Source organism: Anthonomus grandis, chromosome 4 (assembly GCF_022605725.1).
Source record: "Anthonomus grandis grandis chromosome 4, icAntGran1.3, whole genome shotgun sequence".
NCBI lineage: Eukaryota > Metazoa > Arthropoda > Insecta > Coleoptera > Curculionidae > Anthonomus > Anthonomus grandis.
Genome location: NC_065549.1, coordinates 663,884 through 688,644, shown reverse-complemented (window position 1 = coordinate 688,644; position 24,761 = coordinate 663,884). Strand labels below are relative to the sequence as shown.

General features: G+C 40.8%; 1 protein-coding gene and 1 long non-coding RNA gene across 6 annotated transcripts in view; both read left to right on the top strand.

The window, feature by feature from the left end:
• Positions 1–24,761, top strand: part of LOC126734913 (protein madd-4) — a 531,919-nt gene that overhangs the window by 422,285 nt on the left and 84,873 nt on the right. The window lies entirely within an intron of this gene.
• LOC126734914 (uncharacterized) lies at positions 383–24,761 on the top strand. Of its 5 annotated transcripts, none has more exons than XR_007660202.1 (14): positions 383–999; positions 5,026–5,391; positions 6,124–8,319; positions 11,251–11,343; positions 12,444–13,175; positions 13,542–13,907; positions 14,274–14,546; positions 14,913–16,469; positions 18,299–18,663; positions 19,396–20,859; positions 21,957–22,229; positions 22,596–22,688; positions 23,787–24,059; positions 24,426–24,761. It is a non-coding gene; the product is annotated as an uncharacterized LOC126734914 (long non-coding RNA). The 5 variants fall into 5 exon arrangements; XR_007660200.1 differs by having other exon boundaries at positions 4,294–5,391; XR_007660201.1 differs by lacking the exon at positions 383–999 and adding an exon at positions 1,837–2,097.

The following is a 24,761-nucleotide window of genomic DNA, read 5'->3' as shown; positions in this document are numbered from 1 at the left end:
TAGGAGCACACCTGAACTTCTTAAAATTTAAAAGTTTTTTGGTAAATTGATGAGTTTTTCGAAAGCATACTAACATGTATTTTATATTTAGCAAAAGTTTGAAAGCTTCTTATATTGCTCTCATTCCCCTAATTCTAATTGAATCTCGTTATAACCCGGTATTTTCGTGATGTAGGTGATTAGAATAGTATGCTAGTATAGTAGTTTAAATTCGAAAAAAATAAATTTTTGGCGAAAAAATTCGATGCCCGAAAAATTAAAAACATCTTAAATTTTGGAGGTCGATATCTCGGCTTCTATGGAGACTATCCAAAAAATTTCAACGGTTTTCTCTTAGTTGCGTCATTCTGATTCCAACGAGACCATCCGCAAGGTCGTAGCTTGTACGATAGCCGAGATATGACATTTTTGGCCTCAAAAACGGACGTCGAAAACGACTTTTTCAGGATTTTCAAAGTGCTCTCATTCCCTTAGTTCTGCTCGGATCCTGTTATAACCCGGTGTTTTCGTAATCTAGGAGACCCAAATAAGACGCTGGTATACTTAGTGTGATTTCGAAAAAAATCAATTTTTGGTGAAAAAATTCGATACGGGGGGGTATACCCAAAAAATGAAAAATCCCAAACTTTGAAGGTCGATATCTCGGCTTCTATGGGAGCTATCGGGAAAATTCCAACGGTTTTGTCTTAGTTTCGTCATTGTGAATCCAACGAGACCTTTCGCAAGGTCGTAGCTTGTATGATAGCTGAGATATGACATTTTTGATGCCCATTTTTGGCCTCAAAAACGGACGTCGAAAACGACTTTTTCAGGATTTTCAAAGTGCTCTCATTCCCTTAGTTCTGCTCGGATCCTGTTATAACCCGGTGTTTTCGTAATCTAGGAGACCCAAATAAGACGCTGGTATACTTAGTTTGATTTCGAAAAAAATCAATTTTTGGTGAAAAAATTCGATACGGGGGGGTATACCCAAAAAATGAAAAATCCCAAACTTTGAAGGTCGATATCTCGGCTTCTATGGGAGCTATCGGGAAAATTCCAACGGTTTTGTCTTAGTTTCGTCATTGTGAATTCAACGAGACCATGCGCAAGGTCGTAGCTTGTACGATAGCCGAGATATGACATTTTTGATGCCCATTTTTGGCCTCAAAAACGGACGTCGAAAACGACTTTTTCAGGATTTTCAAAGTGCTCTCATTCCCTTAGTTCTGCTCGGATCCTGTTATAACCCGGTGTTTTCGTAATCTAGGAGACCCAAATAAGACGCTGGTATACTTAGTTTGATTTCGAAAAAAATCAATTTTTGGTGAAAAAATTCGATACGGGGGGGTATACCCGAAAAATGAAAAATCCCAAACTTTGAAGGTCGATATCTCGGCTTCTATGGGAGCTATCGAGAAAATTCCAACGGTTTTGTCTTAGTTTCGTCATTGTGAATCCAACGAGACCATCCGCAAGGTCGTAGCTTGTACGATAGCCGAGATATGACATTTTTGATGCCCATTTTTGGCCTCAAAAACGGACGTCGAAAACGACTTTTTCAGGATTTTCAAAGTGCTCTCATTCCCTTAGTTCTGCTCGGATCCTGTTATAACCCGGTGTTTTCGTAATCTAGGAGACCCAAATAAGACGCTGGTATACTTAGTTTGATTTCGAAAAAAATCAATTTTTGGTGAAAAAATTCGATACGGGGGGGTATACCCGAAAAATGAAAAATCCCAAACTTTGAAGGTCGATATCTCGGCTTCTATGGGAGCTATCGGGAAAATTCCAACGGTTTTGTCTTAGTTTCGTCATTGTGAATCCAACGAGACCATCCGCAAGGTCCTAGCTTGTATGATAGCTGAGATATGACATTTTTGATGCCCATTTTTGGCCTCAAAAACGGACGTCGAAAACGACTTTTTCAGGATTTTCAAAGTGCTCTCATTCCCTTAGTTCTGCTCGGATCCTGTTATAACCCGGTGTTTTCGTAATCTAGGAGACCCAAATAAGACGCTGGTATACTTAGTTTGATTTCGAAAAAAATCAATTTTTGGTGAAAAAATTCGATACGGGGGGGTATACCCGAAAAATGAAAAATCCCAAACTTTGAAGGTCGATATCTCGGCTTCTATGGGAGCTATCGGGAAAATTCCAACGGTTTTGTCTTAGTTTCGTCATTGTGAATCCAACGAGACCATCCGCAAGGTCGTAGCTTGTACGATAGCCGAGATATGACATTTTTGATGCCCATTTTTGGCCTCAAAAACGGACGTCGAAAACGACTTTTTCAGGATTTTCAAAGTGCTCTCATTCCCTTAGTTCTGCTCGGATCCTGTTATAACCCGGTGTTTTCGTAATCTAGGAGACCCAAATAAGACGCTGGTATACTTAGTTTGATTTCGAAAAAAATCAATTTTTGGTGAAAAAATTCGATACGGGGGGGTATACCCGAAAAATGAAAAATCCCAAACTTTGAAGGTCGATATCTCGGCTTCTATGGGAGCTATCGGGAAAATTCCAACGGTTTTGTCTTAGTTTTGTCATTGTGAATCCAACGAGACCATCCGCAAGGTCGTAGCTTGTACGATAGCCGAGATATGACATTTTTGATGCCCATTTTTGGCCTCAAAAACGGACGTCGAAAACGACTTTTTCAGGATTTTCAAAGTGCTCTCATTCCCTTAGTTCTGCTCGGATCCTGTTATAACCCGGTGTTTTCGTAATCTAGGAGACCCAAATAAGACGCTGGTATACTTAGTTTGATTTCGAAAAAAATCAATTTTTGGTGAAAAAATTCGATACGGGGGGGTATACCCGAAAAATGAAAAATCCCAAACTTTGAAGGTCGATATCTCGGCTTCTATGGGAGCTATCGGGAAAATTCCAACGGTTTTGTCTTAGTTTCGTCATTGTGAATCCAACGAGACCATCCGCAAGGTCGTAGCTTGTACGATAGCCGAGATATGACATTTTTGATGCCCATTTTTGGCCTCAAAAACGGACGTCGAAAACGACTTTTTCAGGATTTTCAAAGTGCTCTCATTCCCTTAGTTCTGCTCGGATCCTGTTATAACCCGGTGTTTTCGTAATCTAGGAGACCCAAATAAGACGCTGGTATACTTAGTTTGATTTCGAAAAAAATCAATTTTTGGTGAAAAAATTCGATACGGGGGGGTATACCCGAAAAATGAAAAATCCCAAACTTTGAAGGTCGATATCTCGGCTTCTATGGGAGCTATCGGGAAAATTCCAACGGTTTTGTCTTAGTTTCGTCATTGTGAATCCAACGAGACCATCCGCAAGGTCGTAGCTTGTACGATAGCCGAGATATGACATTTTTGATGCCCATTTTTGGCCTCAAAAACGGACGTCGAAAACGACTTTTTCAGGATTTTCAAAGTGCTCTCATTCCCTTAGTTCTGCTCGGATCCTGTTATAACCCGGTGTTTTCGTAATCTAGGAGACCCAAATAAGACGCTGGTATACTTAGTTTGATTTCGAAAAAAATCAATTTTTGGTGAAAAAATTCGATACGGGGGGGTATACCCGAAAAATGAAAAATCCCAAACTTTGAAGGTCGATATCTCGGCTTCTATGGGAGCTATCGGGAAAATTCCAACGGTTTTGTCTTAGTTTCGTCATTGTGAATCCAACGAGACCATCCGCAAGGTCGTAGCTTGTACGATAGCCGAGATATGACATTTTTGATGCCCATTTTTGGCCTCAAAAACGGACGTCGAAAACGACTTTTTCAGGATTTTCAAAGTGCTCTCATTCCCTTAGTTCTGCTCGGATCCTGTTATAACCCGGTGTTTTCGTAATCTAGGAGACCCAAATAAGACGCTGGTATACTTAGTTTGATTTCGAAAAAAATCAATTTTTGGTGAAAAAATTCGATACGGGGGGGTATACCCGAAAAATGAAAAATCCCAAACTTTGAAGGTCGATATCTCGGCTTCTATGGGAGCTATCGGGAAAATTCCAACGGTTTTGTCTTAGTTTTGTCATTGTGAATCCAACGAGACCATCCGCAAGGTCGTAGCTTGTACGATAGCCGAGATATGACATTTTTGATGCCCATTTTTGGCCTCAAAAACGGACGTCGAAAACGACTTTTTCAGGATTTTCAAAGTGCTCTCATTCCCTTAGTTCTGCTCGGATCCTGTTATAACGCGGTGTTTTCGTAATCTAGGAGACCCAAATAAGACGCTGGTATACTTAGTTTGATTTCGAAAAAAATCAATTTTTGGTGAAAAAATTCGATACGGGGGGGTATACCCGAAACACGAAAAAACCCAAACTTTGAAGGTCGATATCTCGGCTTCTATGGGAGCTATCGGGAAAATTCCAACGGTTTTGTCTTAGTTTCGTCATTGTGAATCCAACGAGACCTTTCGCAAGGTCGTAGCTTGTATGATAGCTGAGATATGACATTTTTGATGCCCATTTTTGGCCTCAAAAACGGACGTCGAAAACGACTTTTTCAGGATTTTCAAAGTGCTCTCATTCCCTTAGTTCTGCTCGGATCCTGTTATAACCCGGTGTTTTCGTAATCTAGGAGACCCAAATAAGACGCTGGTATACTTAGTTTGATTTCGAAAAAAATCAATTTTTGGTGAAAAAATTCGATACGGGGGGGTATACCCGAAAAATGAAAAATCCCAAACTTTGAAGGTCGATATCTCGGCTTCTATGGGAGCTATCGGGAAAATTCCAACGGTTTTGTCTTAGTTTTGTCATTGTGAATCCAACGAGACCATCCGCAAGGTCGTAGCTTGTACGATAGCCGAGATATGACATTTTTGATGCCCATTTTTGGCCTCAAAAACGGACGTCGAAAACGACTTTTTCAGGATTTTCAAAGTGCTCTCATTCCCTTAGTTCTGCTCGGATCCTGTTATAACGCGGTGTTTTCGTAATCTAGGAGACCCAAATAAGACGCTGGTATACTTAGTTTGATTTCGAAAAAAATCAATTTTTGGTGAAAAAATTCGATACGGGGGGGTATACCCGAAACACGAAAAAACCCAAACTTTGAAGGTCGATATCTCGGCTTCTATGGGAGCTATCGGGAAAATTCCAACGGTTTTGTCTTAGTTTCGTCATTGTGAATCCAACGAGACCTTTCGCAAGGTCGTAGCTTGTATGATAGCTGAGATATGACATTTTTGATGCCCATTTTTGGCCTCAAAAACGGACGTCGAAAACGACTTTTTCAGGATTTTCAAAGTGCTCTCATTCCCTTAGTTCTGCTCGGATCCTGTTATAACCCGGTGTTTTCGTAATCTAGGAGACCCAAATAAGACGCTGGTATATTTAGTTTGATTTCGAAAAAAATCAATTTTTGGTGAAAAAATTCGATACGGGGGGGTATACCCGAAAAATGAAAAATCCCAAACTTTGAAGGTCGATATCTCGGCTTCTATGGGAGCTATCGGGAAAATTCCAACGGTTTTGTCTTAGTTTCGTCATTGTGAATCCAACGAAACCTTTCGCAAGGTCGTAGCTTGTATGATAGCTGAGATATGACATTTTTGATGCCCATTTTTGGCCTCAAAAACGGACGTCGAAAACGACTTTTTCAGGATTTTCAAAGTGCTCTCATTCCCTTAGTTCTGCTCGGATCCTGTTATAACCCGGTGTTTTCGTAATCTAGGAGACCCAAATAAGACGCTGGTATACTTAGTTTGATTTCGAAAAAAATCAATTTTTGGTGAAAAAATTCGATACGGGGGGGTATACCCGAAAAATTAAAAATCCCAAACTTTGAAGGTCGATATCTCGGCTTCTATGGGAGCTATCGGGAAAATTCCAACGGTTTTGTCTTAGTTTCGTCATTGTGAATCCAACGAGACCATCCGCAAGGTCGTAGCTTGTACGATAGCCGAGATATGACATTTTTGATGCCCATTTTTGGCCTCAAAAACGGACGTCGAAAACGACTTTTTCAGGATTTTCAAAGTGCTCTCATTCCCTTAGTTCTGCTCGGATCCTGTTATAACCCGGTGTTTTCGTAATCTAGGAGACCCAAATAAGACGCTGGTATACTTAGTTTGATTTCGAAAAAAATCAATTTTTGGTGAAAAAATTCGATACGGGAGGGTATACCCGAAAAACGAAAAAACCCAAACTTTGAAGGTCGATATCTCGGCTTCTATGGGAGCTATCGGGAAAATTCCAACGGTTTTGTCTTAGTTTCGTCATTGTGAATCCAACGAGACCATCCGCAAGGTCGTAGCTTGTACGATAGCCGAGATATGACATTTTTGATGCCCATTTTTGGCCTCAAAAACGGACGTCGAAAACGACTTTTTCAGGATTTTCAAAGTGCTCTCATTCCCTTAGTTCTGCTCGGATCCTGTTATAACCCGGTGTTTTCGTAATCTAGGAGACCCAAATAAGACGCTGGTATACTTAGTTTGATTTCGAAAAAAATCAATTTTTGGTGAAAAAATTCGATACGGGGGGGTATACCCGAAAAATGAAAAATCCCAAACTTTGAAGGTCGATATCTCGGCTTCTATGGGAGCTATCGGGAAAATTCCAACGGTTTTGTCTTAGTTTTGTCATTGTGAATCCAACGAGACCATCCGCAAGGTCGTAGCTTGTACGATAGCCGAGATATGACATTTTTGATGCCCATTTTTGGCCTCAAAAACGGACGTCGAAAACGACTTTTTCAGGATTTTCAAAGTGCTCTCATTCCCTTAGTTCTGCTCGGATCCTGTTATAACCCGGTGTTTTCGTAATCTAGGAGACCCAAATAAGACGCTGGTATACTTAGTTTGATTTCGAAAAAAATCAATTTTTGGTGAAAAAATTCGATACGGGGGGGTATACCCGAAAAATGAAAAATCCCAAACTTTGAAGGTCGATATCTCGGCTTCTATGGGAGCTATCGGGAAAATTCCAACGGTTTTGTCTTAGTTTTGTCATTGTGAATCCAACGAGACCATCCGCAAGGTCGTAGCTTGTACGATAGCCGAGATATGACATTTTTGATGCCCATTTTTGGCCTCAAAAACGGACGTCGAAAACGACTTTTTCAGGATTTTCAAAGTGCTCTCATTCCCTTAGTTCTGCTCGGATCCTGTTATAACCCGGTGTTTTCGTAATCTAGGAGACCCAAATAAGACGCTGGTATACTTAGTTTGATTTCGAAAAAAATCAATTTTTGGTGAAAAAATTCGATACGGGGGGGTATACCCGAAAAATGAAAAATCCCAAACTTTGAAGGTCGATATCTCGGCTTCTATGGGAGCTATCGGGAAAATTCCAACGGTTTTGTCTTAGTTTCGTCATTGTGAATCCAACGAGACCATCCGCAAGGTCGTAGCTTGTACGATAGCCGAGATATGACATTTTTGATGCCCATTTTTGGCCTCAAAAACGGACGTCGAAAACGACTTTTTCAGGATTTTCAAAGTGCTCTCATTCCCTTAGTTCTGCTCGGATCCTGTTATAACCCGGTGTTTTCGTAATCTAGGAGACCCAAATAAGACGCTGGTATACTTAGTTTGATTTCGAAAAAAATCAATTTTTGGTGAAAAAATTCGATACGGGGGGGTATACCCGAAAAATGAAAAATCCCAAACTTTGAAGGTCGATATCTCGGCTTCTATGGGAGCTATCGGGAAAATTCCAACGGTTTTGTCTTAGTTTCGTCATTGTGAATCCAACGAGACCATCCGCAAGGTCGTAGCTTGTACGATAGCCGAGATATGACATTTTTGATGCCCATTTTTGGCCTCAAAAACGGACGTCGAAAACGACTTTTTCAGGATTTTCAAAGTGCTCTCATTCCCTTAGTTCTGCTCGGATCCTGTTATAACCCGGTGTTTTCGTAATCTAGGAGACCCAAATAAGACGCTGGTATACTTAGTTTGATTTCGAAAAAAATCAATTTTTGGTGAAAAAATTCGATACGGGGGGGTATACCCGAAAAATGAAAAATCCCAAACTTTGAAGGTCGATATCTCGGCTTCTATGGGAGCTATCGGGAAAATTCCAACGGTTTTGTCTTAGTTTCGTCATTGTGAATCCAACGAGACCATCCGCAAGGTCGTAGCTTGTACGATAGCCGAGATATGACATTTTTGATGCCCATTTTTGGCCTCAAAAACGGACGTCGAAAACGACTTTTTCAGGATTTTCAAAGTGCTCTCATTCCCTTAGTTCTGCTCGGATCCTGTTATAACCCGGTGTTTTCGTAATCTAGGAGACCCAAATAAGACGCTGGTATACTTAGTTTGATTTCGAAAAAAATCAATTTTTGGTGAAAAAATTCGATACGGGAGGGTATACCCGAAAAACGAAAAAACCCAAACTTTGAAGGTCGATATCTCGGCTTCTATGGGAGCTATCGGGAAAATTCCAACGGTTTTGTCTTAGTTTCGTCATTGTGAATTCAACGAGACCTTTCGCAAGGTCGTAGCTTGTATGATAGCTGAGATATGACATTTTTGATGCCCATTTTTGGCCTCAAAAACGGACGTCGAAAACGACTTTTTCAGGATTTTCAAAGTGCTCTCATTCCCTTAGTTCTGCTCGGATCCTGTTATAACCCGGTGTTTTCGTAATCTAGGAGACCCAAATAAGACGCTGGTATATTTAGTTTGATTTCGAAAAAAATCAATTTTTGGTGAAAAAATTCGATACGGGGGGGTATACCCGAAAAATGAAAAATCCCAAACTTTGAAGGTCGATATCTCGGCTTCTATGGGAGCTATCGGGAAAATTCCAACGGTTTTGTCTTAGTTTCGTCATTGTGAATCCAACGAAACCTTTCGCAAGGTCGTAGCTTGTATGATAGCTGAGATATGACATTTTTTATGCCCATTTTTGGCCTCAAAAACGGACGTCGAAAACGACTTTTTCAGGATTTTCAAAGTGCTCTCATTCCCTTAGTTCTGCTCGGATCCTGTTATAACCCGGTGTTTTCGTAATCTAGGAGACCCAAATAAGACGCTGGTATATTTAGTTTGATTTCGAAAAAAATCAATTTTTGGTGAAAAAATTCGATACGGGGGGGTATACCCGAAAAACGAAAAAACCCAAACTTTGAAGGTCGATATCTCGGCTTCTATGAGAGCTATCGGGAAAATTCCAACGGTTTTGTCTTAGTTTCGTCATTGTGAATCCAACGAGATCATCCGCAAGGTCGTAGCTTGTATGATAGCTGAGATATGACATTTTTGATGCCCATTTTTGGCCTCAAAAACGGACGTCGAAAACGACTTTTTCAGGATTTTCAAAGTGCTCTCATTCCCTTAGTTCTGCTCGGATCCTGTTATAACCCGGTGTTTTCGTAATCTAGGAGACCCAAATAAGACGCTGGTATATTTAGTTTGATTTCGAAAACTCTCACGAGATGTGTAAAAAATTCGATACGGGGGGGTATACCCGAAAAACGAAAAACCCAAACTTTGAAGGTCGATATCTCGGCTTCTATGGGAGCTATCGGGAAAATTCCAACGGTCTTGTCTTAGTTTCGTCATTGTGAAATCCAACGAGACCATCCGCAAGGTCGTAGCTTGTACGATAGCCGAGATATGACATTTTTGATGCCCATTTTTGGCCTCAAAAACGGACGTCGAAAACGACTTTTTCAGGATTTTCAAAGTGCTCTCATTCCCTTAGTTCTGCTCGGATCCTGTTATAACCCGGTGTTTTCGTAATCTAGGAGACCCAAATAAGACGCTGGTATACTTAGTTTGATTTCGAAAAAAATCAATTTTTGGTGAAAAAATTCGATACGGGAGGGTATACCCGAAAAACGAAAAAACCCAAACTTTGAAGGTCGATATCTCGGCTTCTATGGGAGCTATCGGGAAAATTCCAACGGTTTTGTCTTAGTTTCGTCATTGTGAATCCAACGAGACCATCCGCAAGGTCGTAGCTTGTATGATAGCTGAGATATGACATTTTTGATGCCCATTTTTGGCCTCAAAAACGGACGTCGAAAACGACTTTTTCAGGATTTTCAAAGTGCTCTCATTCCCTTAGTTCTGCTCGGATCCTGTTATAACGCGGTGTTTTCGTAATCTAGGAGACCCAAATAAGACGCTGGTATACTTAGTTTGATTTCGAAAAAAATCAATTTTTGGTGAAAAAATTCGATACGGGGGGGTATACCCGAAAAATGAAAAATCCCAAACTTTGAAGGTCGATATCTCGGCTTCTATGGGAGCTATCGGGAAAATTCCAACGGTTTTGTCTTAGTTTCGTCATTGTGAATCCAACGAGAGCATCCGCAAGGTCGTAGCTTGTACGATAGCCGAGATATGACATTTTTGATGCCCATTTTTAGCCTCAAAAACGGACGTCGAAAACGACTTTTTCAGAATTTTCAAAGTGCTCTCATTCCCTTAGTTCTGCTCGGATCCTATTATAACCCGGTGTTTTCGTAATCTAGGAGACCCAAATAAGACGCTGGTATACTTAGTTTGATTTCGAAAAAAATCAATTTTTGGTGAAAAAATTCGATACGGGGGGGTATACCCGAAAAACGAAAAAACCCCAAACTTAGAAGGTGGATATCTCGGCTTCTATGGGAGCTATCGGGAAAATTCCAACGGTTTTGTCTTAGTTTCGTCATTGTGAATCCAACGAGACCATCCGCAAGGTCGTAGCTTGTACGATAGCCGAGATATGACATTTTTGATGCCCATTTTTGGCCTCAAAAACGGACGTCGAAAAACGACTTTTTCAGGATTTTCAAAGTGCTCTCATTCCCTTAGTTCTGCTCGGATCCTGTTATAACCCGGTGTTTTCGTAATCTAGGAGACCCAAATAAGACGCTGGTATACTTAGTTTGATTTCGAAAAAAATCAATTTTTGGTGAAAAAATTCGATACGGGGGGGTATACCCGAAAAACGAAAAAACCCAAACTTTGAAGGTCGATATCTCGGCTTCTATGGGAGCTATCGGGAAAATTCCAACAGTTTTGTCTTAGTTTCATCATTGTGAATTCAACGAGACCATCCGCAAGGTCGTAGCTTGTATGATAGCTGAGATATGACATTTTTGATGCCCATTTTTGGCCTCAAAAACGGACGTCGAAAACGACTTTTTCAGGATTTTCAAAGTGCTCTCATTCCCTTAGTTCTGCTCGGATCCTGTTATAACCCGGTGTTTTTCGTAATCTAGGAGACCCAATAAGACGCTGGTATACTTAGTTTGATTTCGAAAAAAATCAATTTTTGGTGAAAAAAATTCGATACGGGGGGGTATACCCGAAAAATGAAAAATCCCAAACTTTGAAGGTCGATATCTCGGCTTCTATGGGAGCTATCGGGAAAATTCCAACGGTTTTGTCTTAGTTTCGTCATTGTGAATCCAACGAGACCATCCGCAAGGTCGTAGCTTGTATGATAGCTGAGATATGACATTTTTGATGCCCATTTTTGGCCTCAAAAACGGACGTCGAAAACGACTTTTTCAGGATTTTCAAAGTGCTCTCATTCCCTTAGTTCTGCTCGGATCCTGTTATAAACCGGTGTTTTCGTAATCTAGGAGACCCAAATAAGACGCTGGTATACTTAGTGTGATTTCGAAAAAAATCAATTTTTTGGTGAAAAAATTCGATACGGGGGGGTATACCCAAAAAAATGAAAAATCCCAAACTTTGAAGGTCGATATCTCGGCTTCTATGGGAGCTATCGGGAAATTCCAACGGTTTTGTCTTAGTTTCGTCATTGTGAATCCAACGAGACCTTTCGCAAGGTCGTAGCTTGTATGATAGCTGAGATATGACATTTTTGATGCCCATTTTTGGCCTCAAAAACGGACGTCGAAAACGACTTTTTCAGGATTTTCAAAGTGCTCTCATTCCCTTAGTTCTGCTCGGATCCTGTTATAACCCGGTGTTTTCGTAATCTAGGAGACCCAAATAAGACGCTGGTATACTAAGTTTGATTTCGAAAAAAATCAATTTTTGGTGAAAAAATTCGATACCGGGGGGGTATACCCGAAAAACGAAAAAACCCAAACTTTGAAGGTCGATATCTCGGCTTCTATGGGAGCTATCGGGAAAATTCCAACGGTTTTGTCTTAGTTTCGTCATTGTGAATCCAACGAGACCATCCGCAAGGTCGTAGCTTGTACGATAGCCGAGATATGACATTTTTGATGCCCATTTTTGGCCTCAAAAACGGACGTCGAAAACGACTTTTTCAGGATTTTCAAAGTGCTCTCATTCCCTTAGTTCTGCTCGGATCCTGTTATAACCCGGTGTTTTCGTAATCTAGGAGACCCAAATAAGACGCTGGTATACTTAGTTTGATTTCGAAAAAAATCAATTTTTGGTGAAAAAATTCGATACGGGGGGGTATACCCGAAAAACGAAAAAACCCAAACTTTGAAGGTCGATATCTCGGCTTCTATGGGAGCTATCGGGAAAATTCCAACAGTTTTGTCTTAGTTTCGTCATTGTGAATTCAACGAGACCATCCGCAAGGTCGTAGCTTGTACGATAGCCGAGATATGACATTTTTGATGCCCATTTTTGGCCTCAAAAACGGACGTCGAAAACGACTTTTTCAGGATTTTCAAAGTGCTCTCATTCCCTTAGTTCTGCTCGGATCCTGTTATAACCCGGTGTTTTCGTAATCTAGGAGACCCAAATAAGACGCTGGTATACTTAGTTTGATTTCGAAAAAAATCAATTTTTGGTGAAAAAATTCGATACGGGGGGGTATACCCGAAAAATGAAAAATCCCAAACTTTGAAGGTCGATATCTCGGCTTCTATGGGAGCTATCGGGAAAATTCCAACGGTTTTGTCTTAGTTTCGTCATTGTGAATCCAACGAGACCATCCGCAAGGTCGTAGCTTGTACGATAGCCGAGATATGACATTTTTGATGCCCATTTTTGGCCTCAAAAACGGACGTCGAAAACGACTTTTTCAGGATTTTCAAAGTGCTCTCATTCCCTTAGTTCTGCTCGGATCCTGTTATAACCTGGTGTTTTCGTAATCTAGGAGACCCAAATAAGACGCTGGTATACTTAGTTTGATTTCGAAAAAAATCAATTTTTGGTGAAAAAATTCGATACGGGGGGGTATACCCGAAAAACGAAAAAACCCAAACTTTGAAGGTCGATATCTCGGCTTCTATGGGAGCTATCGGGAAAATTCCAACAGTTTTGTCTTAGTTTCGTCATTGTGAATTCAACGAGACCATCCGCAAGGTCGTAGCTTGTACGATAGCCGAGATATGACATTTTTGATGCCCATTTTTGGCCTCAAAAACGGACGTCGAAAACGACTTTTTCAGGATTTTCAAAGTGCTCTCATTCCCTTAGTTCTGCTCGGATCCTGTTATAACCCGGTGTTTTCGTAATCTAGGAGACCCAAATAAGACGCTGGTATACTTAGTTTGATTTCGAAAAAAATCAATTTTTGGTGAAAAAATTCGATACGGGGGGGTATACCCGAAAAACGAAAAAACCCAAACTTTGAAGGTCGATATCTCGGCTTCTATGGGAGCTATCGGGAAAATTCCAACGGTTTTGTCTTAGATTCGTCATTGTGAATCCAACGAGACCATCCGCAAGGTCGTAGCTTGTATGATAGCTGAGATATGACATTTTTGATGCCCATTTTTGGCCTCAAAAACGGACGTCGAAAACGACTTTTTCAGGATTTTCAAAGTGCTCTCATTCCCTTAGTTCTGCTCGGATCCTGTTATAACGCGGTGTTTTCGTAATCTAGGAGACCCAAATAAGACGCTGGTATACTTAGTTTGATTTCGAAAAAAATCAATTTTTGGTGAAAAAATTCGATACGGGGGGGTATACCCGAAAAATGAAAAATCCCAAACTTTGAAGGTCGATATCTCGGCTTCTATGGGAGCTATCGGGAAAATTCCAACGGTTTTGTCTTAGTTTCGTCATTGTGAATCCAACGAGAGCATCCGCAAGGTCGTAGCTTGTACGATAGCCGAGATATGACATTTTTGATGCCCATTTTTAGCCTCAAAAACGGACGTCGAAAACGACTTTTTCAGAATTTTCAAAGTGCTCTCATTCCCTTAGTTCTGCTCGGATCCTATTATAACCCGGTGTTTTCGTAATCTAGGAGACCCAAATAAGACGCTGGTATACTTAGTTTGATTTCGAAAAAAATCAATTTTTGGTGAAAAAATTCGATACGGGGGGGTATACCCGAAAAACGAAAAAACCCAAACTTTGAAGGTGGATATCTCGGCTTCTATGGGAGCTATCGGGAAAATTCCAACGGTTTTGTCTTAGTTTCGTCATTGTGAATCCAACGAGACCATCCGCAAGGTCGTAGCTTGTACGATAGCCGAGATATGACATTTTTGATGCCCATTTTTGGCCTCAAAAACGGACGTCGAAAACGACTTTTTCAGGATTTTCAAAGTGCTCTCATTCCCTTAGTTCTGCTCGGATCCTGTTATAACCCGGTGTTTTCGTAATCTAGGAGACCCAAATAAGACGCTGGTATACTTAGTTTGATTTCGAAAAAAATCAATTTTTGGTGAAAAAATTCGATACGGGGGGGTATACCCGAAAAACGAAAAAACCCAAACTTTGAAGGTCGATATCTCGGCTTCTATGGGAGCTATCGGGAAAATTCCAACAGTTTTGTCTTAGTTTCGTCATTGTGAATTCAACGAGACCATCCGCAAGGTCGTAGCTTGTATGATAGCTGAGATATGACATTTTTGATGCCCATTTTTGGCCTCAAAAACGGACGTCGAAAACGACTTTTTCAGGATTTTCAAAGTGCTCTCATTCCCTTAGTTCTGCTCGGATCCTGTTATAACCCGGTGTTTTCGTAATCTAGGAGACCCAAATAAGACGCTGGTATACTTAGTTTGATTTCGAAAAAAATCAATTTTTGGTGAAAAAATTCGATACGGGGGGGTATACCCGCAAAAAGAAAAATCCCAAACTTTGAAGGTCGATATCTCGGCTTCTATGGGAGCTATCGGGAAAATTCCAACGGTTTTGTCTTAGTTTCGTCATTGTGAATCCAACGAGACCATCCGCAAGGTCGTAGCTTGTATGATAGCTGAGATATGACATTTTTGATGCCCATTTTTGGCCTCAAAAACGGACGTCGAAAACGACTTTTTCAGGATTTTCAAAGTGCTCTCATTCCCTTAGTTCTGCTCGGATCCTGTTATAACCCGGTGTTTTCGTAATCTAGGAGACCCAAATAAGACGCTGGTATACTTAGTGTGATTTCGAAAAAAATCAATTTTTGGTGAAAAAATTCGATACGGGGGGGTATACCCAAAAAATGAAAAATCCCAAACTTTGAAGGTCGATATCTCGGCTTCTATGGGAGCTATCGGGAAAATTCCAACGGTTTTGTCTTAGTTTCGTCATTGTGAATCCAACGAGACCTTTCGCAAGGTCGTAGCTTGTATGATAGCTGAGATATGACATTTTTGATGCCCATTTTTGGCCTCAAAAACGGACGTCGAAAACGACTTTTTCAGGATTTTCAAAGTGCTCTCATTCCCTTAGTTCTGCTCGGATCCTGTTATAACCCGGTGTTTTCGTAATCTAGGAGACCCAAATAAGACGCTGGTATACTAAGTTTGATTTCGAAAAAAATCAATTTTTGGTGAAAAAATTCGATACGGGGGGGTATACCCGAAAAACGAAAAAACCCAAACTTTGAAGGTCGATATCTCGGCTTCTATGGGAGCTATCGGGAAAATTCCAACGGTTTTGTCTTAGTTTCGTCATTGTGAATCCAACGAGACCATCCGCAAGGTCGTAGCTTGTACGATAGCCGAGATATGACATTTTTGATGCCCATTTTTGGCCTCAAAAACGGACGTCGAAAACGACTTTTTCAGGATTTTCAAAGTGCTCTCATTCCCTTAGTTCTGCTCGGATCCTGTTATAACCCGGTGTTTTCGTAATCTAGGAGACCCAAATAAGACGCTGGTATACTTAGTTTGATTTCGAAAAAAATCAATTTTTGGTGAAAAAATTCGATACGGGGGGGTATACCCGAAAAACGAAAAAACCCAAACTTTGAAGGTCGATATCTCGGCTTCTATGGGAGCTATCGGGAAAATTCCAACAGTTTTGTCTTAGTTTCGTCATTGTGAATTCAACGAGACCATCCGCAAGGTCGTAGCTTGTACGATAGCCGAGATATGACATTTTTGATGCCCATTTTTGGCCTCAAAAACGGACGTCGAAAACGACTTTTTCAGGATTTTCAAAGTGCTCTCATTCCCTTAGTTCTGCTCGGATCCTGTTATAACCCGGTGTTTTCGTAATCTAGGAGACCCAAATAAGACGCTGGTATACTTAGTTTGATTTCGAAAAAAATCAATTTTTGGTGAAAAAATTCGATACGGGGGGGTATACCCGAAAAATGAAAAATCCCAAACTTTGAAGGTCGATATCTCGGCTTCTATGGGAGCTATCGGGAAAATTCCAACGGTTTTGTCTTAGTTTCGTCATTGTGAATCCAACGAGACCATCCGCAAGGTCGTAGCTTGTACGATAGCCGAGATATGACATTTTTGATGCCCATTTTTGGCCTCAAAAACGGACGTCGAAAACGACTTTTTCAGGATTTTCAAAGTGCTCTCATTCCCTTAGTTCTGCTCGGATGCTGTTATAACCCGGTGTTTTCGTAATCTAGGAGACCCAAATAAGACGCTGGTATACTTAGTTTGATTTCGAAAAAAATCAATTTTTGGTGAAAAAATTCGATACGGGGGGGTATACCCGAAAAACGAAAAAACCCAAACTTTGAAGGTCGATATTTCGGCTTCTATGGGAGCTATCGGGAAAATTCCAACGGTTTTGTCTTAGTTTCGTCATTGTGAATCCAACGAGACCATCCGCAAGGTCGTAGCTTGTACGATAGCCGAGATATGACATTTTTGATGCCCATTTTTGGCCTCAAAAACCGACGTCGAAAACGACTTTTTCAGGATTTTCAAAGTGCTCTCATTCCCTTAGTTCTGCTCGGATCCTGTTATAACCCGGTGTTTTCGTAATCTAGGAGACCCAAATAAGACGCTGGTATACTTAGTTTGATTTCGAAAAAAATCAATTTTTGGTGAAAAAATTCGATACGGGGGGGTATACCCGAAAAACGAAAAAACCCAAACTTTGAAGGTCGATATCTCGGCTTCTATGGGAGCTATCGGGAAAATTTCAACGGTTTTGTCTTAGTTTCGTCATTGTGAATCCAACGAGACCATCCGCAAGGTCGTAGCTTGTACGATAGCCGAGATATGACATTTTTGATGCCCATTTTTGGCCTCAAAAACGGACGTCCAAAACGACTTTTTCAGGATTTTCAAAGTGCTCTCATTCCCTTAGTTCTGCTCGGATGCTGTTATAACCCGGTGTTTTCGTAATCTAGGAGACCCAAATAAGACGCTGGTATACTTAGTTTGATTTCGAAAAAAATCAATTTTTGGTGAAAAAATTCGATACGGGGGGGTATACCCGAAAAACGAAAAAACCCAAACTTTGAAGGTCGATATCTCGGCTTCTATGGGAGCTATCGGGAAAATTCCAACGGTTTTGTCTTAGTTTCGTCATTGTGAATCCAACGAGACCATCCGCAAGGTCGTAGCTTGTACGATAGCCGAGATATGACATTTTTGATGCCCATTTTTGGCCTCAAAAACGGACGTCCAAAACGACTTTTTCAGGATTTTCAAAGTGCTCTCATTCCCTTAGTTCTGCTCGGATGCTGTTATAACCCGGTGTTTTCGTAATCTAGGAGACCCAAATAAGACGCTGGTATACTTAGTTTGATTTCGAAAAAAATCAATTTTTGGTGAAAAAATTCGATACGGGGGGGTATACCCGAAAAACGAAAAAACCCAAACTTTGAAGGTCGATATCTCGGCTTCTATGGGAGCTATCGGGAAAATTTCAACGGTTTTGTCTTAGTTTCGTCATTGTGAATCCAACGAGACCATCCGCAAGGTCGTAGCTTGTACGATAGCCGAGATATGACATTTTTGATGCCCATTTTTGGCCTCAAAAACGGACGTCCAAAACGACTTTTTCAGGATTTTCAAAGTGCTCTCATTCCCTTAGTTCTGCTCGGATGCTGTTATAACCCGGTGTTTTCGTAATCTAGGAGACCCAAATAAGACGCTGGTATACTTAGTTTGATTTCGAAAAAAATCAATTTTTGGTGAAAAAATTCGATACGGGGGGGTATACCCGAAAAACGAAAAAACCCAAACTTTGAAGGTCGATATCTCGGCTTCTATGGGAGCTATCGGGAAAATTTCAACGGTTTTGTCTTAGTTCGTCATTGTGAATCCAACGAGACCATCCGCAAGGTCGTAGCTTGTACGATAGCCGAGATATGACATTTTTGATGCCCATTTTTGGCCTCAAAAACGGACGTCGAAAACGACTTTTTCAGGATTTTCAAAGTGCTCTCATTCCCTTAGTTCTGCTCGGATCCTGTTATAACCCGGTGTTTTCGTAATCTAGGAGACCCAAATAAGACGCTGGTATACTTAGTTTGATTTCGAAAAAAATCAATTTTTGGTGAAAAAATTCGATACGGGGGGGTATACCCGAAAAACGAAAAAACCCAAACTTTGAAGGTCGATATCTCGGCTTCTATGGGAGCTATCGGGAAAATTTCAACGGTTTTGTCTTAGTTCGTCATTGTGAATCCAACGAGACCATCCGCAAGGTCGTAGCTTGTACGATAGCCGAGATATGACATTTTTGATGTCCATTTTTGGCCTCAAAAACGGACGTCGAAAACGACTTTTTCAGGATTTTCAAAGTGCTCTCATTCCCTTAGTTCTGCTCGGATCCTGTTATAACCCGGTGTTTTCGTAATCTAGGAGACCCAAATAAGACGCTGGTATATTTAGTTTGATTTCGAAAAAAATCAATTTTTGGTGAAAAAATTCGATACGGGGGGGTATACCCGAAAAACGAAAAAACCCAAACTTTGAAGGTCGATATCTCGGCTTCTATGGGAGCTATCGGGAAAATTCCAACGGTCTTGTCTTAGTTTCGTCATTGTGAATCCAACGAGACCATCCGCAAGGTCGTAGCTTGTAGGATAGCTGAGATATGACATTTTTGATGCCCATTTTTGGCCTCAAAAACGGACGTCGAAAACGACTTTTTCAGGATTTTCAAAGTGCTCTCATTCCCTTAGTTCTGCTCGGATCCTGTTATAACCCGGTGTTTTCGTAATCTAGGAGACCCAAATAAGACGCTGGTATATTTAGTTTGATTTCGAAAAAAATCAATTTTTGGTGAAAAAATTCGATACGGGGGGGTATACCCGAAAAACGAAAAAACCCAAACTTTGAAGGTCGATATCTCGGCTTCTATGGGAGCTATCGGGAAAATTCCAACGGTCTTGTCTTAGTTTCGTCATTGTGAATCCAACGAGACCATCCGCAAGGTCGTAGCTTGTACGATAGCCGAGATATGACATTTTTGATGCCCATTTTTGGCCTCAAAAACGGACGTCGAAAACGACTTTTTCAGGATTTTCAAAGTGCTCTCATTCCCTTAGTTCTGCTCGGATCCTGTTATAACCCGGTGTTTTCGTAATCTAGGAGACCCAAATAAGACGCTGGTATACTTAGTTTGATTTCGAAAAAAATCAATTTTTGGTGAAAAAATTCGATACGGGGGGGTATACCCGAAAAACGAAAAAACCCAAACTTTGAAGGTCGATATCTCGGCTTCTATGGGAGCTATCGGGAAAATTCCAACGGTTTTGTCTTAGTTTCGTCATTGTGAATCCAACGAGACCTTTCGCAAGGTCGTAGCTTGTATGATAGCTGAGATATGACATTTTTGATGCCCATTTTTGGCCTCAAAAACGGACGTCGAAAACGACTTTTTCAGGATTTTCAAAGTGCTCTCATTCCCTTAGTTCTGCTCGGATCCTGTTATAACCCGGTGTTTTCGTAATCTAGGAGACCCAAATAAGACGCTGGTATATTTAGTTTGATTTCGAAAAAAATCAATTTTTGGTGAAAAAATTCGATACGGGGGGGTATACCCGAAAAATGAAAAATCCCAAACTTTGAAGGTCGATATCTCGGCTTCTATGGGAGCTATCGGGAAAATTCCAACGGTTTTGTCTTAGTTTCGTCATTGTGAATCCAACGAGACCATCCGCAAGGTCGTAGCTTGTATGATAGCTGAGATATGACATTTTTGATGCCCATTTTTGGCCTCAAAAACGGACGTCGAAAACGACTTTTTCAGGATTTTCAAAGTGCTCTCATTCCCTTAGTTCTGCTCGGATCCTGTTATAACCCGGTGTTTTCGTAATCTAGGAGACCCAAATAAGACGCTGGTATACTTAGTTTGATTTCGAAAAAAATCAATTTTTGGTGAAAAAATTCGATACGGGGGGGTATACCCGAAAAACGAAAAAACCCAAACTTTGAAGGTCGATATCTCGGCTTCTATGGGAGCTATCGGGAAAATTCCAACGGTTTTGTCTTAGTTTCGTCATTGTGAATCCAACGAGACCATCCGCAAGGTCGTAGCTTGTATGATAGCTGAGATATGACATTTTTGATGCCCATTTTTGGCCTCAAAAACGGACGTCGAAAACGACTTTTTCAGGATTTTCAAAGTGCTCTCATTCCCTTAGTTCTGCTCGGATCCTGTTATAACCCGGTGTTTTCGTAATCTAGGAGACCCAAATAAGACGCTGGTATACTTAGTTTGATTTCGAAAAAAATCAATTTTTGGTGAAAAAATTCGATACGGGGGGGTATACCCGAAAAATGAAAAATCCCAAACTTTGAAGGTCGATATCTCGGCTTCTATGGGAGCTATCGGGAAAATTCCAACGGTTTTGTCTTAGTTTCGTCATTGTGAATCCAACGAGACCATCCGCAAGGTCCTAGCTTGTACGATAGCCGAGATATGACATTTTTGATGCCCATTTTTGGCCTCAAAAACAGACGTCGAAAACGACTTTTTCAGGATTTTCAAAGTGCTCTCATTCCCTTAGTTCTGCTCGGATCCTGTTATAACGCGGTGTTTTCGTAATCTAGGAGACCCAAATAAGACGCTGGTATACTTAGTTTGATTTCGAAAAAAATCAATTTTTGGTGAAAAAATTCGATACGGGGGGGTATACCCGAAAAATGAAAAATCCCAAACTTTGAAGGTCGATATCTCGGCTTCTATGGGAGCTATCGGGAAAATTCCAACGGTTTTGTCTTAGTTTCGTCATTGTGAATCCAACGAGTTCATCCGCAAGGTCGTAGCTTGTACGATAGCCGAGATATGACATTTTTGATGCCCATTTTTGGCCTCAAAAACGGACGTCGAAAACGACTTTTTCAGGATTTTCAAAGTGCTCTCATTCCCTTAGTTCTGCTCGGATCCTGTTATAACCCGGTGTTTTCGTAATCTAGGAGACCCAAATAAGACGCTGGTATACTTAGTTTGATTTCGAAAAAAATCAATTTTTGGTGAAAAAATTCGATACGGGGGGGTATACCCGAAAAATGAAAAAACCCAAACTTTGAAGGTCGATATCCCGGCTTCTATGGGAGCTATCGGGAAAATTCCAACGGTTTTGTCTTAGTTTCGTCATTGTGAATCCAACGAGAGCATCCGCAAGGTCGTAGCTTGTACGATAGCCGAGATATGACATTTTTGATGCCCATTTTTGGCCTCAAAAACGGACGTCGAAAACGACTTTTTCAGAATTTTCAAAGTGCTCTCATTCCCTTAGTTCTGCTCGGATCCTATTATAACCCGGTGTTTTCGTAATCTAGGAGACCCAAATAAGACGCTGGTATACTTAGTTTGATTTCGAAAAAAATCAATTTTTGGTGAAAAAATTCGATACGGGGGGGTATACCCGAAAAACGAAAAAACCCAAACTTTGAAGGTCGATATCTCGGCTTCTATGGGACTATCGGGAAAATTCCAACGGTTTTGTCTTAGTTTCGTCATTGTGAATCCAACGAGACCATCCGCAAGGTCGTAGCTTGTATGATAGCTGAGATATGACATTTTTGATGCCCATTTTTGGCCTCAAAAACGGACGTCGAAAACGACTTTTTCAGGATTTTCAAAGTGCTCTCATTCCCTTAGTTCTGCTCGGATCCTGTTATAACCCGGTGTTTTCGTAATCTAGGAGACCCAAATAAGACGCTGGTATACTTAGTTTGATTTCGAAAAAAATCAATTTTTGGTGAAAAAATTCGATACGGGGGGGTATACCCGAAAAATGAAAAATCCCAAACTTTGAAGGTCGATATCTCGGTTTCTATGGGAGCTATCGGGAAAATTCCAACGGTTTTGTCTTAGTTTCGTCATTGTGAATCCAACGAGACCATCCGCAAGGTCCTAGCTTGTACGATAGCCGAGATATGACATTTTTGATGCCCATTTTTGGCCTCAAAAACAGACGTCGAAAACGACTTTTTCAGGATTTTCAAAGTGCTCTCATTCCCTTAGTTCTGCTCGGATCCTGTTATAACGCGGTGTTTTCGTAATCTAGGAGACCCAAATAAGACGCTGGTATACTTAGTTTGATTTCGAAAAAAATCAATTTTTGGTGAAAAAATTCGATACGGGGGGGTATACCCGAAAAATGAAAAATCCCAAACTTTGAAGGTCGATATCTCGGCTTCTATGGGAGCTATCGGGAAAATTCCAACGGTTTTGTCTTAGTTTCGTCATTGTGAATCCAACGAGTTCATCCGCAAGGTCGTAGCTTGTACGATAGCCGAGATATGACATTTTTGATGCCCATTTTTGGCCTCAAAAACGGACGTCGAAAACGACTTTTTTAGGATTTTCAAAGTGCTCTCATTCCCTTAGTTCTGCTCGGATCCTGTTATAACCCGGTGTTTTCGTAATCTAGGAGACCCAAATAAGACGCTGGTATACTTAGTTTGATTTCGAAAAAAATCAATTTTTGGTGAAAAAATTCGATACGGGGAGGTATACCCGAAAAATGAAAAATCCCAAACTTTGAAGGTCGATATCTCGGTTTCTATGGGAGCTATCGGGAAAATTCCAACGGTTTTGTCTTAGTTTCGTCATTGTGAATCCAACGAGACCATCCGCAAGGTCCTAGCTTGTACGATAGCCGAGATATGACATTTTTGATGCCCATTTTTGGCCTCAAAAACAGACGTCGAAAACGACTTTTTCAGGATTTTCAAAGTGCTCTCATTCCCTTAGTTCTGCTCGGATCCTGTTATAACGCGGTGTTTTCGTAATCTAGGAGACCCAAATAAGACGCTGGTATACTTAGTTTGATTTCGAAAAAAATCAATTTTTGGTGAAAAAATTCGATACGGGGGGGTATACCCGAAAAATGAAAAATCCCAAACTTTGAAGGTCGATATCTCGGCTTCTATGGGAGCTATCGGGAAAATTCCAACGGTTTTGTCTTAGTTTCGTCATTGTGAATCCAACGAGTTCATCCGCAAGGTCGTAGCTTGTACGATAGCCGAGATATGACATTTTTGATGCCCATTTTTGGCCTCAAAAACGGACGTCGAAAACGACTTTTTTAGGATTTTCAAAGTGCTCTCATTCCCTTAGTTCTGCTCGGATCCTGTTATAACCCGGTGTTTTCGTAATCTAGGAGACCCAAATAAGACGCTGGTATACTTAGTTTGATTTCGAAAAAAATCAATTTTTGGTGAAAAAATTCGATACGGGGGGGTATACCCGAAAAATGAAAAAACCCAAACTTTGAAGGTCGATATCCCGGCTTCTATGGGAGCTATCGGGAAAATTCCAACGGTTTTGTCTTAGTTTCGTCATTGTGAATCCAACGAGAGCATCCGCAAGGTCGTAGCTTGTACGATAGCCGAGATATGACATTTTTGATGCCCATTTTTGGCCTCAAAAACGGACGTCGAAAACGACTTTTTCAGGATTTTCAAAGTGCTCTCATTCCCTTAGTTCTGCTCGGATCCTGTTATAACCCGGTGTTTTCGTAATCTAGGAGACCCAAATAAGACGCTGGTATACTTAGTTTGATTTCGAAAAAAATCAATTTTTGGTGAAAAAATTCGATACGGGGGGGTATACCCGAAAAACGAAAAAACCCAAACTTTGAAGGTCGATATCTCGGCTTCTATGGGAGCTATCGGGAAAATTCCAACAGTTTTGTCTTAGTTTCGTCATTGTGAATTCAACGAGACCATCCGCAAGGTCGTAGCTTGTACGATAGCCGAGATATGACATTTTTGATGCCCATTTTTGGCCTCAAAAACGGACGTCGAAAACGACTTTTTCAGGATTTTCAAAGTGCTCTCATTCCCTTAGTTCTGCTCGGATCCTGTTATAACCCGGTGTTTTCGTAATCTAGGAGACCCAAATAAGACGCTGGTATACTTAGTTTGATTTCGAAAAAAATCAATTTTTGGTGAAAAAATTCGATACGGGGGGGTATACCCAAAAAATGAAAAATCCCAAACTTTGAAGGTCGATATCTCGGCTTCTATGGGAGCTATCGGGAAAATTCCAACGGTTTTGTCTTAGTTTCGTCATTGTGAATCCAACGAGACCATCCGCAAGGTCGTAGCTTGTACGATAGCCGAGATATGACATTTTTGATGCCCATTTTTGGCCTCAAAAACGGACGTCGAAAACGACTTTTTCAGGATTTTCAAAGTGCTCTCATTCCCTTAGTTCTGCTCGGATCCTGTTATAACCCGGTGTTTTCGTAATCTAGGAGACCCAAATAAGACGCTGGTATACTTAGTTTGATTTCGAAAAAAATCAATTTTTGGTGAAAAAATTCGATACGGGGGGGTATAC